Below are 12,284 nucleotides of genomic sequence, written 5' to 3'. Positions count from 1 at the left end.
TCTTGAATACGGTTCATAAACTAACATACAAAAACACAAGAAATAATGTTTTGTCTTCCCCATTTTGTATCAAAGGATTCATTTTTATGTTGTAAGTTGGTACAAATGGGCAGTCAGAAACAGTTCCATAATAATGAGAGGAGATCATTATTGCAAATGGGAGAAGCTGTGCTACAAGTTCAACCGATTTCTATGAAGTGTCACGTTGTTATAATTATTTCTCGCGAATATAATCGTAAATGCTAATCTACGATTTTAACAAACATCTCGGAAAAGGGGACCACTAGAATTCGAATCTATCATCTACTGCTTCCCGGGCAGCGAGCACCAGGCTATTCCTTTTTGCCGACAGTCACACAATGAATTTGAAACAAAATACACATGCTTTGAAATTCCAACATTGCTGTGTTAAGTAGTCCACGACGTACAAGGCTCAGGCCTATCAAGACATTAGTGAACAAAACAGATTTTATTGCAAATGGGAGATGTCACATAATATCATTATTTCTATCAAGTGTATAGCCCTGTGGTGTTTTTTTTTCTAGTAAATAAGAGCGCAACTGCTGATCTTCAATTTTGAACAAACAGAGCCTGGCAACTCCCGGACGAGATAAGTGGTCACCTTGCTTGGAGACGTCTTGGACGTCAACCTGGAGTCGCCTTCAATAGAGTCGCACTATAGTCGCGACGACTGATCTGTCGTGACAGTCCCGGCGGGTTCATCCCACGTGACCGACACCCAAGAGTCATTCGGCCCACAAGACCGATATTGAAAATAGGTCCATGAGTAATACAGCCCACGATTTATACTGCCCATTGAGTTAGACACTAGGCAAATGAAGTCCGTGTAAGGTCGACACTGCGCAATAAAGGCTTACAACATCGGACACTAGGCAAACAAAACCCACGAGACCGACGCTACGCAAAAGATGCTCACGAGACCGACACGGGGCATAGAAGGCCCACGAGATCGGCAGGAATAACAGCGCCATCTACTGGTATTATGTCAACTACAAGTATGTGTCTGTGGAGGGTGTTGCATTAATGACATAAATAAGGGGAAAATAACATACTTTCATCACGCTATCGAACGCGAGATTGTAACTAATTACACAGCACCATCTCAACGACAAGGGTGTACATGTATTTGAACAGTGTGGCATTAGGAGGCAGTTCTGTCACTCTAGCGAGGGGGGGGGGGGACATTGTTACCAATTAATCTTTAGTTTGTTATCATAACATTGTACGTTGCATGGAAACCCCCCCCCCAAAAAAAAAAAAAAAAAAAAAAAAAAAGACAAGAACGAAGTATGGCTTCAAGTCTACGTCTTTGAAATAGCATTGTGCTAATTAGCTTTTCCCATATCTAGCTGGAAGATATATGGGCAGGATGTTAATTTTTCCCCTATTCTCTCTTGCTTCAGTAGTTAACTGTAAGATATCCTACCCGACTGCTAAGAAATTTAGAGAACAAATTTAAAATCATCTCTGTAGCTGTAAATGTATGAAATTCAATTGACAGTTTTTTAACGCATCTTCGATTTGTGGCATGTGTTTGTAATGTTATTCTCCTTAAATGGTAAATCTTTGAAGGAATAAACAGCTGTTTTCATGAATGCATCTTGTTTTCCTGAATTATTACCTCTATAGACGATTATGTTATTTGTTGTGAATTCATACTAAATCCACACCTTCGCTAATGACTATCTACACCCGACCACACGCACACACACAAACACACAAACACACACACACACACACACACACACACACACACACACACACACAAAATAAAGGTATTGACAATTCCAGGGGGTGAGGGAGGGCAAATGACGCAACTCCTTACCCTTTCCCGTCATTCATTTCTTCCTTCGGCCCTAATCGGGACCGCACCACTAAACTCTATAATGGAAGGGGTGCCCTGCGCGCTTAGCGCACACTACTCACCGAAAAGTCAGTAAGCTCGTGTTGCACTGTGGGTGCAAGTTTTGATGCCACCGGAAATACTGACCGGTGGGCTTATATACCTTGTGTCGAACTCATGGGCTGTATAACTCGTGGACCTATTTTACTTGATGTCGAACTCGTGGGCTGCGTTCGCTTGGCATCCCAAGTGCCGAACTGTGTAACAAGTGGGCTGTATAACCCGTGTACCGGTGTCGGTCTCGTGAAGTGCACCCGTCGCGGTGACGTCTCTTCTTGTGAGATGGGCCTTTCGCAGAGTTGTGAATGCGCTATTGTGGCCGTAAAGGTTGAACGTTCATATGGATCCGTTGAACATTGCAGTGTTCGAACAAAAAGTGAATGATAAACATTTTCCTTTTTGAAAGCGCACGATTTCGAAATATTTATTGTTAGCACTTTATCATTTCGTTTAAAATATTAAGCAGGTTAGCCAGGATTACGTCTCCATTACCAAGGTATAGGTTCTGTCAAAATTCACCATCTGAGTTTATCACAGAAGTGGGAAGTTCCCAGATGAACGGCCTTTTTGTGTCCGATAAGACACGAAGACAAGATATGAGATTAGTCTTTTCGATTTCTTGGGGTCCGAGAAGACGAGAAAGCGAGAAACGAGATAGAAGATCTCGTCTTCTCGACTTACCTCGACTTCTCGGAATCTCGTCTTCTCGGTGGAACTGACAAGTTCCCATAAAGATCACCACTTTGTCCTCATGAATTATTTCAAAAAAATAGTCTTTATGTCATATTATAACGCAAGGTACCTTGTCAGACTGTGCAAGCATTGCAAGTTTGCCCCGACTTCTGGATGGGTGTAGGCGCTTTTTGCTACCGGTTTAACGGCAGTGGACAAGCATGGAGCGTGGCCAATGAAACCTGTCAAGACATGCACGCCGAACTGCCTTCGATATCTGACGTGAAGGAGATCGCCGTCTTGGATGAATTCCACATCACGCAGGGCTCAAACTCTCTTTCATTGGTGAGTTGTTATGATAACGATTACCAAGATTCAGTATTTTACAGTTTTGGTTTCGATAGAAAGACATGCGCATACTGCACTCAGAAAAAAAAAAATAACAACAAACTGTTGGGACCGAATTTCTCTCCACTCGCGTTGTGTACTTTCTTTCTTTTTTTTAACATTTATCCCGAAGTTGATGCCTAAGATGATTCCTGACGTTCGTTGTTCCTGAAATGTAATTGGGGTCATTTATCTGATAGTAAGATACGATTGATTAATCCGCAATGACCTAGGGATTGTTAAATCGAAAATGGCATAGGGTTCTTTTATTCGTAAATGAAACATGGTTTCGTGGTGTTTTTTTTTTTTTGTGGTAATAACGAACCTCCGGAATAACAAACCTTATTTCATTTTGTTGGCATTGCGAACTGTATTCAATATAATCATGGTCCCGTATAATAATCATAGTTAAGACATTTTTTTCCTTCAATGTTGGCTAATGTAATGACGTGGAATTTTTTTTCAACTTGGCAGTTGTATTATAACGTTATAGATCACCAAATGAAGCATTTATCATGTTCGGATAAAAGAGTCATTTTCAGTTTTCCTTTTAACTGTATACCTTTTTCATTTTCTGACTAATTACCGCCGGAATAACGTACTCTAGGAATAATGACCTGCAACCGTTTTACCTATGTCATTATGATGAGATATATGTACATCTCACTTTTGTTCATAAATGTATCTATGTCATAATTAGATGGATAGCTATTAATTTCTCTCCCTCCCTCTCTCTCTCTCTCTCTCTCTCTCGCTCTCGCTTTTCCCTTGTATGTAATCATACACCAGGGCTACTGGACGAGTAGTAGACGACAGATTGATGCAAGGAGCGGTGGGGAAGAATTTGAATGCGGAGCTTCTGTGGCCCCGAAGAATGTCAACGACGGGGGAGAACACCGCTCCCTGGAGTTCCGTTCATGTGCGTCGAGAACGCCTTTCTTCTGTGTCAAACCTGCTCTGTTTACTCAGAACCTAGAAAACGTATTGGCGCCCTCCAAAAAGTGATGTACATGAAGACATGAAATAGTGAAAGCTGTGTGTCACCCACACAACTGTGATTTCTCGCAATCGATCTTTGTCACTGATTAGATGTTCCGTTCCCCCTCAAAAAAAAAAAGAAAGAAAGAAAGCTGACTGGCAAGTTTTCCTCCTCCTCCAAGAAAATACAAAAAAGACTCAGCTTAGAGACATGATATTCATGAGGAACTAAATTGTTTTAGAGGTGAAATAATGACAGTAACGACGATACCATAAGGAGGAGTGGTTACATTCTTTTAACAAGACAAAAAAAATACTTATAAAATAATTAGGGAGAAGTTATTGTACAGTGATTGCATTATCATCTCCCTTTCTATTATGGATATTTGACTGAGATTGCTATCAAAGTTTTAGACATTCATTGTTCTCCAGTAAGACGAGTGATACAAAAGAAGATAATTCATTTTGCGTAGTAAATGAAGTTACTGAGTTTTTCCCCCTTGCTGTAACTTTTTATGAATAAGATATGGACAATCTGCATTACAGATTTCCCCCTCAATTCCACCAGATTTGCATTCGATTTAACGATGTGATCCTTTAAGTTTGAAATTTTGAATTTGAATGATCACCAAGATCAACATTCAAGGAACTAACTACAGATGTACTTCGTTGAATTTGATGTCATCAACATGGGAATTATTTTTGTCTCTAGTAAACATATATGTGAAGTGCGTTCAAATAAAAAATACATATGAATCGCATTCAAACTTAAAATATTAACTCCGTGATGAACGTTTGGGGATTCAAATATAAGGCAAGAATTTACAGAATACCATGCATACGGGCAGTGCTTCTGTTATGCTGCTTCTGTTCTTTAGTTACCCATTTGTTTGAATAATTTATGCCAGCTAGATTTTCCTCGAAATAGGACCTTATAAACTAAGATTTTCCATTCCTCTGATTAAACATCATCGAAGCATCAGCTTAATTGTATAATTCATCTTGATATACGTCATATAACAGTGTATAATATACGACTTAATCCATGTAAACAGATGCTCGAGTAGAATGCCTGAATATCTCGAATGCGGACAGAACTATATAGGGACAAGCATTTGACGATCACCAAGACCATTATACATTTGGAGATTGTTGCAACTTGTTATGTTTTTACAGCGAGGGTCCACCAGCTACCAAGGAATGTATGGGGTCCAAAATGTATAAATATGCATATTAATAAGGACATAAGAAATCTAGATTTGACCTTTCTGTAAGTGTTATATCCATTTTTGTTTGTTGTTGTTGTTTTTTTTTCAGACAAGAAATCCTTAACAGTGCATAATATGTAATGGCATCTAAACTGATTAAATGAAATTTTGAATGAGAATTAGATTATGTAGCGAAATTATATAACATTTAAAAATGAGGAATTCATCATCTAGAAATGCGGTGTGAATAGTATTGCTTAGAACTACAGAAATTCTAGATTTAAAATGAATAAAACTGAAATCTACAGTTGTGACGGAATATTAAACGGTACTTTGAGTCGTTACATTGAATAAATTGCTCTCTAGATTGAGTAAAATCTGAAAGGAACGATTTGAAACGAAATTGGATGTTCAAAGAATTAAAATGAACCCCGAAAAAAACAGCAAAAATGAAAACTGTACTTTTTCCACAAAATTAGTTGATTTCAATCTTACCGCAATTCGTTTTGTTTCTTTCTTGATCATTTTGCTTCTTTGACATTGCGTAGATTGTGTTCGCAGCATACTGATTGTGGCACAGAAATAGTTACAAACATGATCACCAGGCACAACGCACATTTTAGTGAGTGCCTCCCAGTACCGTATATTGGAAAAGAAAAAAATGATATCGATGTAAAACAGTAAAAGATGATATTTGGATTTTCGAAGAAAAGGAACAGGATCCCACTGGTATGGAAATAAAGTAAAGAATGTAAGGCGGTCGAGAAGAAAATTAGCACTAAAGTGAGTTACGCTGGCTTTGGACAGCATGTTTGTTGTTGGTTTTTTTTTTCATAGAAAAGGACATCGTAATCTCTACCATTTTTGCAAGTTGGTGGTGTTGTTACATGTGTTTGGTGGGCAGGAGTTCTGTTAGTTTGCGCGTGAAGGAGGTATGACTGTGGTGTGCTCGGAGTAGGTGTGGTGTGCTCGGAGTAGGAAATGCTGATGAGTTGGTATTGATTGTGCTTAGGCATTGATTGTGTATTGAATACATTCAGATGTGCTCTTTTCGACCCCTAGCAACTATTGATTTCACGTGATAATTGCAATGACGAGTATCATTATATGACATACATGACTTGTAGAATCTAATTTTGTAAGTGCTGATAATTTTTGTAATACACGTACAGGTAGAAGTTATATATTGCGTGAAATGTCAGTTGCTTGAAATGTTCAAGTTTGTCGGTCTATTGTGGATAATGAAATCGAAATAAAGATATCGGTGGAGCAAAAATGATACCGATATGGCATAATCCAATAAAAAAAAGATAATAATCCGAGAAATGTTTCATTTTTTTTACTGAGCTTTGACAGACTAAATCTTATTTGGATGATACGAACGAGTGTATGGATGTATGAATGGATACCGCACGATCCGGAGAAATGATTCTGGCAGGACCGTTCACGCTTAGTTCAAGGAAACAATGACAGCATATCCTAAGCTATCCTTGACGGTAAGTCTGCGTCATCCTATAATCAAAATACCTCATCCCGCACTCTTTCAGCTATCAAGCCAGTGTGACGTCACAATAAGAAGGAAGAGCCGATCAATGTCTATAAATAGGAATGTTATTTATTTTCACATAAAATCATGTTTACACAGAGAGCAAGGCAAAGCAGCCTCGAAGCGTACGATATAACACATCAAGACATGAATGATTGTATCTTTATAATTGTGTTTAGAATTTCTATGATTGCATTAAGACAGGAGCAAGTTTTACATAATCAATAATATATGTCACTTCATGTGATATTTACAGCAGCACGATCTGACGATAACATCTAGTAGGAATCTATATAGCATGCAGGAGAAAGTATAACTTTGATGATTTCACAAGACACGTGACAAGAACGCATGTCATACAAAGTGTAGCTGTGAGAAGGAAACACGTCGTAAACATAAAGAAGGAAAGTTAACAACAGGCCCTCTAGCGAACGTGCAAAAAGCGACAGAACCGTCCCGCGCACATTGCACACATTGTGACTACTAAGTATCTCTACAAACTGTGTGGTGTCGTTCGATAAGGAGTTCAACTTGCAAAGCTATTGTACAACCTGTGCGTACATTATGTTTTATCTCAAAACGCACATGTTGCAAGATGAAGAACAAACAACCTGAAAGAAAAAGGAAGTTGCGTATCGAGTTTCCTTCTTTGACAACGATCACCAGACCTTTCGCTTCCGACTAACTGTTTACAGTTCTTGTATTTCGGGTTCATTAATATGCCCATGCAGTGTCTTGTGCAAGGACCAACTACTGAATTCACCTGAAGGAATACAACTTTCATTCCATTCCATTCTTTTTTCAAAAAAAAAAAACCGGAAACACATGAGTCTTTGAACTGCAACCACTGAATTCAGCGGAATTTGCTGTCCAATGTTAAAAACTGTGTGCCTTTCAAGCACAATATTATGAATACTTGATCACGTGTTCACCGTATCAACTAGACCCCCTCCTGTAACAAGAGTTTTTGTTGTAACCTTGACTGCAACTTGGACAGCAAGAATGTTCTCTTTAGGTTTTGCATTGAGGACATCGGTAGACAAAAGGGAAGGGAACTTGCCAGCGCATATAGAGTGTATTTTCTCAAACTTACTTCATTTTCGTTTCCACGATAAGCACCTAAATAACATCAATTTGCTTCCTTCCCTCCCCCCACCCCCCAAAAAAAATAAAAAATAAAAAATAAAAAATGACACGCCAAAAGCATGATACCGAAGATAATGAAACATGAGGAATTGAATTGCTGCAATGAAAAAGCCCAATAACGAGTCACTTCGAAGAAGAAAAAAAAACAATCAAAAACCAAGATCGTTATCAAATCGATGAATGCCTTCTCATGTGGCTTAGATGATTCAATTTAATCCATTCATAAACGTGTACTTCACATGATGTGGTACAATCATAGTTTTTCAGCGCTCAAAATAATTCCAGGGCCCTGAAAGAAGGCTACAATTTATACCAGCGTCTTTGGAATGTGTTGCGTCCCGAGTATATACACTTCCTCCACATGCACAACAAGTCTGCACCATGTCCGATTCTATTCATCTCTTGCACCAATAAATCAAACTTGCCATCCGTTCCCAATAATTGTGTCAACTGAACTTGCGATGTAGGCACGACATACAATCACGAGGTGGGGATTCCCAGAAACCATGTGTAGTATCAACCTTGTATTTGGCACTTGTAAATTAGTGTAGGCTCTTGAGGAGCCCAAAATAATTTCTCAAAGCTTAATTTTATTTCATTCCCTTCTCCCATAAAATCTGTGAGAATACACCATGACGCATCTTGAACCACACACACACACACACACACACAAAATCGGAATCATATCGCGTAATGTCAAGTGGTGTTGATCTGTAAAGCACGTGAGTTAAACAGGGATTGTTTCAATGAAGTACGTTTCAGAAGTAAAATACCACGCTGGTTTTATGTAGTATCGATCCTTGCTGTAACTACCGATTGCCTACGTATAATTGTGGCCGGACCGCGGGCCAGGCGCACACGTGACTACTGGCTATATGACGCCATCACCTTCTACAGAAGAGCGATGAACCTAATAGCTTAAAGGCATCCAGTATTCGTAATTCTTACATATCAACACCCTGACGCTAGGTCACGTTATTCCTCAACGTGTCGTAACCTGCACGCACTGTATGTATGATATATATTCGCTCTTCAAAGTGAGAAGCACGAACACATAAGTAGTAACAACCTTTTATTTGGCACTGACAAGCTAGTGTAGACTCTTCGAGTGAAAAAGTGAAAAGCTGACCGGTATCGCGCATCGCGGAAACAGACATCTGAGGAATTAGCACTTGGTAAAGGCATACGACTTAAACTAGTAATGTATTGTCTAATACATTCCTACGCGGTGTCTCCAAGGGATATATCCCACCCCAATGATGATGACGATGATGATGATGATGATGATGATGATATATATATATATATATATATATATATATATATATATTGACAGGCAGATAGAGGTGGAGAAATGAGAGGATTCAGTACATATTCTTGAACCAAACGGCACATGTTCGTTTGTACGAAATTGATTTTTTTTTACTATTATCATTATTTTTTATATTAAAGTAGCACCTACAGCCTTTCAGGTGAGCATTGTCGACATACACTCCACAGTGCAGTTGCCATTTTGTAGGCTACTGACATCAGTGAAGAAACCATCATGTTCACCTGTCGATAGACGTCCCACTGTACACTCCCACGCCGTGTCAGCCAGAGGGAGTCAGATTATGGACAGGTTGTTTATACTGGTGGTATAGTATATCCCTGAGTGCAACGCTCACTCTTCTGGTTTGTTTCCCCGAAGCGCCATTTACATTACGTCGTGACAATGTTTGATGACCGTCTTTCGGGGAGCATACTCGGGGAGCATACTCGGGGAACATACTCGTGTTAATTACTCGTCTGCAGCATCAAGTTGATTAAAAAAAAAACAAGCAAGCGAGCAAATATAAAACGACAATAAAACAGTACAATACAATACAAACCACGACAGAAACAAAAAAAAAATCAAAATCAAAATCAACTGATATCAATCCCCAACAGCATTTGTCAAGCGCTTACAAGTTCAGGGCGGTTCTGTCAAGAGGTGGATATGCGACTTCATAGCTAGCACACTTACTGCATATGACATACTTCTCTTCTCTTTGCAATCGAAAGTTTTCTGCAAATCACATACGTTATTTTAATACACGAAGTTCATGTTTTCCTTTTCAAATGATTTATTCCCGGCCACAACCTGCAATTGCGTTAAATACAAGTTTGTGCAAACAAAACCTTTTCTGCAGCCATTCGTGTTAAGACCTGTGGATTCCAGGCGGGTCACACTCTCCTCAGAAATATAAATACATGTACTGTACATAATATTCTGGCTATGCTGGACAAACTTTTCAATTTACAGATCGTTCCACAGTTCTTCGCCAATTGTCCTTACTTTATATTTCACTGTAGGAATAAGTACAGTATATGACAAAAGTGAAGTCGGGCAATGTTGAAGATTTTGATGAGTGCGCATCATACTTTGAAAGCCTCGTGCTACGCATGTCTTCAATTATTTATGCCAGGCTTCTTCCACCAGCTCGTCGCATGGCATTTTCCTCCATATTTTCTGGTAATCTATGAACTGTCTGTAATCCTATGACGTGTTAAGATTAATAACGTCATTGAGAGCAATTTTTACGATGAACTTCGCTGTATTTAAACCCTATTTTTATTTCCATTGTGTCTTTGATTTTAATTTAAGTGTTCTTTCTTGTGTCATCATGGTCATTGAAGTAATTATTATTGCACGTTGGAACACGTACCCAATCCAAATGTCATTTACTATACTGAATTGCAGGATGAATAAACGAAATGAACTGTTAAAACTAAATTGACTCAAAGTGGTGTGAGTGATATATAGTTGAACTGCACGGACTTAAAAGTGAACAGAATGTATCTGAATTAAATGGAGGCATGATGAAAATTAGCTTCATTTCCAGACCCCATATTCTCCCAGGCCCGCGTCGAAAAAAACGATGCATGTACAATTATGGAAGTACTGTACAATTTGTATCTGTATTTTGCCAAAATTGCGAGAAACACATGTCCTGTATTTCCGTCATATCATTTATTTCTATATTATTCCTGAGCTGTTAAGGTGTTCCGGCAACGTGGTTTATGCTCTGCAGCACAAAAGGTTTCAGCCTCTTAGTAGTACGATATCAAATATCGTTGCATGTATTAATACTGATCATAGTGCAATGCAGTATAAATTACAAGGATCCTACAATATGGTGTGGCAACAGATGGTGTGAAACAAATTCTCTTTTGCTCAGCGCATGCGCAAAGTAAGAACCACAAACTCACGTTCTTTTGGTTTGAATGAATACTAGGAGACAAACAAACAAACAAACAAACCTGAAAGTTTTGCATGAATATAATATTGAATGTCACAGCAATTTCAAATTTCACAATTTTTCCACAAAAGTGATGACGTCATTGCGTCATATGAGCTTGACCAATAATAATTGTTTCTCAAAAGCATTTGACTGCCATTATATAATAGCTTTATATCTGGATATTTGATTGAAAAGAAACATCCAAACTGCATGGTTTCACTTTATCCTTTCTTTAATAATTTAAATCATCATATTCATGATAATACGATGTTTTCATTTAAAGGGGTATGAACCCCAAATATTCATGTGGATTGAGTCAATAAAGAAATGTTGGTGTAATACATCAGTAAATTTCCAGGAAAATTGGACTTTCCGTTCAAAAGTCAGAAACTTTTATAATCTCTGTACCACCATCATTGGATAAGAAGACTACAGAATTTCGCGAAGCCGCAGTTGGACAACGATGTCAGAATTCTTCAAACAGAGTTCCAGAAAATGTCATTTTATAGATAAAAAGAAATACGCACTCCTTCCATTTGTTAATGACATAATGCATTATGTCGGGGTAATATTACTCCCCCTGCCTTTTGAGAGAGGTAAGTTAAGTGCTTTTTCATCATGTTAGAAAAATGCAAATATGTAGAATTTCCTTTACGTTTTCTTCATATACCTGTCTTACTGTGACATCACGAATTGTTTTAGTCTCCTCATCCAGCGTTGACGACACACACAATTCAAAAATTCATAACTTTTTGACTGAGTGTCCGATTTTCATCAAACTTTACTCATGCGTCCTACTAATATTGCCGCATCAACTCAACCAACACAGAGATTCGTTTCTCTTTAACCTTCACAGGACCACCACCTCAAAATGCCATTGACTTTATATGCAACACAGTTGTCGGTGGTAGCAACAGAGTTTACAGAAAAACACTAAGTTAAATACATCTGGGCCCTGTTGCATAAAACCCTTACCGCTGGACTTACCGCTCCTTTCTAGCGGTAAGTCTTCAAATTAGCGGTAAATTTTATAATACTTGATGCTGATTGGCTGTGATGCCTAAATTTGACGGTAGTTACCATTGAAATTCAACGGTAAGTTTTATGCAACGGGCCCCTGATCTGTGAATGTATGGAGCAGTCTCTCGTCTGATGGGGAT

This window comes from Diadema antillarum, unplaced genomic scaffold, assembly GCF_040938485.1.
Source record: "Diadema antillarum isolate AM-2024a unplaced genomic scaffold, OU_Dant_1.0 scf00000121, whole genome shotgun sequence".
NCBI classification, from domain to species: Eukaryota; Metazoa; Echinodermata; class Echinoidea; order Diadematoida; family Diadematidae; genus Diadema; species Diadema antillarum.
Note: the sequence above shows the minus strand (reverse complement) of the source record.